General features: G+C 32.7%; 1 pseudogene; it reads left to right on the top strand.

The window, feature by feature from the left end:
* The first annotated feature begins 693 nt into the window (after positions 1 to 693).
* Positions 694 to 3,896, top strand: LOC100795057 (uncharacterized; annotated as a pseudogene).
* The last annotated feature ends 699 nt before the right edge of the window (positions 3,897 to 4,595 follow it).

Genomic DNA, 4,595 nt, shown 5'->3' with positions numbered 1-4,595 from the left:
TGACACTTTCATTGAGCAAAATTGGTATTTACCCTTTCTTTTCCTCCACCCCCCAAAAATTTTTTTTGGTCTAGACCACACTAGGACTTGAGTTTGAGACCTGTTTGTTAAATTGGAACAACTTAACCCCAATTGATTCATGTACTTGATGATTAATAAGTCGTTAGTTTAAGTGATATAAGACTTGACAACCTTAAGTAAGATTTTGAGTTCAAGTTTTATAGATAAAAAAAAATATAGTTGGAAGAAAAAAACTCCACTAAAATTAGTTAGCAAAGTTTTCCGTGGAGATAAAGTTGACAATACTCTGTATAAAAAACATGGTCACAAAACAAATGTGCTTGCTGATTTTATTTCTTCTTCTTTTTTCAATAAAATTTTTATTATTATTTTATTTATAAATTAAAGGAGTCTTAAGAATAACTTAACAGAAAAGATTTAAACCCTAAAAAATATTATACTATTTTCAATATAAAGTTTTAGAAGAAAAGAAACTACATATTGACATTCTTATAAGTTTTTTTTATCAGGAAACATTAAGTATTAGTTTGTTAGCACGCAAAATTAAACCTCTCATATTTCTCTTTTCTTTCTTATCACACAATCAATATTATATCTCTAATTTTTTCTTAATTTCTTTTATGTAATAACAAAAATAAAACATTTCCTCACGTCAAACAAACAACCATTCATCCTATTTTCTCATTCATCTTGGTCTGTTTTTACTCTTTTGTCATGTCATGTAACTCACTCTCCCCTATACTAAACACAAACAGAATATTGGGATCTTTCCAATGAAGACAGAGCTGAACAAGAGACAGAGAGACCCTCCACGAAATGCTGTCAATTATTCCTTTGGATACCTCGGTATCCTCAACTCTTGCCAAAGTCTCACCTTTCAATGCCAGTTTTAAGAAACCAACCTCTTTCCCATCCAAGCTTTCACCTTCCTTTGATGAATTACCTGCAGCCCAGGCTTCATTGCATTGCTGGGTTGTGCTTTGTTTTAAGTTCTCTTTTATTGGTGTTGAACAATTTTCAACCTTCAAGTAACTCAGTGGTATTGGTTGTTGGATTTGTTGTCTTAGCACATCTGTGTATAAGCCTTTAATTGTTAGAAAATGATGAAGTGGATTAAAGATAGGCCTTTTGAAATCAATTACTTATTAGCCGAATTGCTGCTATTTTTAGCCTCAAATGGAGAAATTATTATATAGTATAGTCTAGGACTATCATGTATACATGATTCTGAATTTCTGACCAATTTTCGTGACTTGTAGTCGAATTTTGCAATTTATGAGGAAGAGATAATTAACATTATGTGTCATATGGAGATTAACTTGGACTATGTTAGTTTGGAACCATGTAATAGTTTTTCCAGGGAATGGTTGTCATTTTGTAAAAGATTGGGAAACACCCTTCATTCAATTGATCTTATTCAAACCCTTTTTTAAGTTCACCATTGTAAACAATGTGGAGAATCATATACAGGTATAGTCACATACTCACATTACATTATGCAGTTTCATTTTCACTTCATAGGTTTTGATTTCACCTGATACAAAGCATTCTGGGCATGCATGCTTTCCACTTAATACACTCAGAGATGTCAACTTTACTGGAGATAAAACTCTGGAGTTTGAATTCTGGAATTTGCAGGGCTAGTCAAGTTATTGATTTGTTCCCAACAGTGTCCCCCGAAATTATTGTCCGTGAGGCAAGGTTGGAGGACTACTGGGGGAGTGGCAGAGACTCACTGCAAGTGCTTCTTCCCTGAATATTCCTTCCCATTAGATTTTGTGCTGAGGATAGACAGATTGGTGGTGGCTATGTTAGCCGGATTCTTTAGGCCAAGAGATTGCAGAAGAATCTGTTTTGGTGGCTGTTATTGACAGCTCACTTGATGAGTCCTTTTCATTTGGAAGTGGGGGTCTCAAGATGGGTGGTTTTGATGGGAAATTCAACCTCAACAAAGGCTATGTGGCTGGTATATTAACAGTAGACAATAATGCAGACTTTCTACCAAGAAAGGGGTTATGAGTGCAGCACATACTTTTGGAGCTTAAGGAGTTATATACGTCTTAAGGCCCAAAGATATTATAATATTGCCACTTTTTGACTTGTGTAAGTGTGGATTCATGCTTCACCATCTTCTTTAAGAAACTGATTTCCAAAGAAATTGTTCATATTATGTTTGTACCTTGGCTGATAAAATTATTACCTCATCATACAAAATTTCAAATTTGAAATGATTACTGGTGCATTGCTTCATAGTTTGGCCATGAAGTAATAGATAATGCATTTCATCATTATAAGCTTCAATGTGACATGGGTTGCATCATCCTCTTTTTCCTTGGTGTATAATGCTCAGATCTCAAACTTGATTGTCCACTTTTTCCTTGGTGTATAATGCTCAGATCTCAAACTTTAAGCAGAAAATTTTGCTTTATTAGTTTGTCATTCACAGAAGTACCTCACCATGTCTTGAATCCATCTACAAACCGTGGCGCATTTCATATATAAATCTTCTGATAAATTGGTGTCCTAAAATGACTTCTATAGGAAGGGCAGAGAGCTGTTGTCCCCTGAAGAGGCACAAAAATTTTTAGGGGAGAGAACTCTTATGAACTTATGCTACATGTTATTTACCTAACTTTTAAGCAGGTATGACATATGGCCTATACAGCAGCCATAGGAAGTCACGTTTTGTGCAAAGTTTCAGAGCAAACATCTCTTTTTTTTTTGTATTGCTGAGTGAACTCCTCACAGGAATCAGGGCACATATCATTTTAGTAGGCTTTCCTTCCACCTCAATTAAGAATGCATATTTTAGAATGAATGCATCGAATGAAAGATTGGTATCTTTCCTGTGATATGATATGACCCCAATGCATATGGTCAATAGAAAACACATTATTTATTTACTGTTTCATCAAATATTGGAAATGTATTATCTGCAAAATGTTTTTCTGCATCAAGCATAAGAAAAGATTTTCGAATTGTAATATTTAAACCAACACCAAAAAATGCAGAAAATGTTTTCAAGAAAGTTACACCTGCAGCTATAATTAGCTTGTCCGATTTTGAAGTCTCAAATTTATAACCGTTACATCTAGACCTTGTATACATTTGCCCACTTTTATTGTCTTAAAAGTTATCACTGGATGATTTCCCTCTATAGAACACAGCATATATGTCATTTATGTTACTAATTACACAGAATCTTTCATCACACATGCACAGTTTCTTCTTGGTTAAACTGTACCTTTCATTTTGTTAAATTGGAAATTCTAATCTGTTGACATTGATTGCATTGGTAAGAATGCATTTGCCTTTAGATATGCTAAAAAATATTTTTTCCCACCTAGATTATTGTCTTATAAAGCTTTTGAACCATCCATTACCCTTCAAAACAGATTATGGTTTTACCATGTGAATCCTTATTGATGACTGTAGAACAAATTATTTGTGTTGTAGGACTGGAATTGCATACATATCAAATGTGGCGGTCCGGGAAAATTTTCAGAGGAAGGGGATAGCTAAGAAATTGATAGCAAAGGCAGAGTCTCATGCCAGAAGTTGGGGCTAATCTTGTGGCCACAATGTTATACAAAGGACAAGGTTACAAATGTATCATGGTTCCAGAAGGAGCAAAGTGGTCTCAGCCAAGAACCTCACCAGATATCAGATTCAACTTCATGATGAAACTTCTCAAAAGCTCACCAGCTTCTAATTAGACATTGTACTTAGGAGAAAGTAATACTTACTCTATAACACTATCTATTATAAAAAAAAAAAAAGGAAGTGTTAAGAGGGAGGCTGTTTATTATTGGAATGTGTATATATACAGACCAAAGAAAAATTGCTTGCAAAATTAATTGTAACATTTTAGATTACATTATGCGAATGATCATTGATCTTGGAGCCAATGATGTCAGATGACATCAATATAAGGTGGTAATTGCATTAGTGAGAGGTATGCTTTTATTTAAGTTATATTCTAGTTCTTATAAACACACAGACTAGAGTTTGAGTATTGTTTTAGGCGGCCACATTGCTATTTGGTACTCTACTTTCTTGTAACCTAACTCTCTTATAAAGGTAGACTAATTAACCATATTTTTATAGATAATGATTAGGCATAAATATGTGTTTGGCCAACTTGTATTTTTGGCCTCCCATTTTAAAATAAAACATATGTAAAATTAAATATTGAACTAAAATTATTATATTTCAAAAATCAGGGAGTAAATGTTTTTATTTTAAAATCGAGGAATCAAAATGATAAATTATATAAAATAAGAAGACCAAAGTTGTATTTTAACCATATGTTTTTAATCTATGCGAATATAACTAAATTTGGTTTTAGGCCACCAATTATTTTTATTGGTTTTAGTCTTCATAATTTTTTTTTAAAAAATAGTCTCTATTATCACTTAATAATAATATGAAAAACATCTAAATATGTCACATAGTAACTATTATGAAATGATATGTTTTGTGACATATTTAGATGTATGTTACCTCATTAGTAAATGATGATAAGAATCATTTATTAAATTTTAAAAATTTATATGGACTAAAATGAGCAACAA

Source organism: Glycine max, chromosome 16 (assembly GCF_000004515.6).
Source record: "Glycine max cultivar Williams 82 chromosome 16, Glycine_max_v4.0, whole genome shotgun sequence".
NCBI lineage: Eukaryota > Viridiplantae > Streptophyta > Magnoliopsida > Fabales > Fabaceae > Glycine > Glycine max.
The sequence above is the reverse complement of the archived record's forward strand: the minus strand, read 5'-3'. Positions and strand labels throughout refer to the sequence as shown.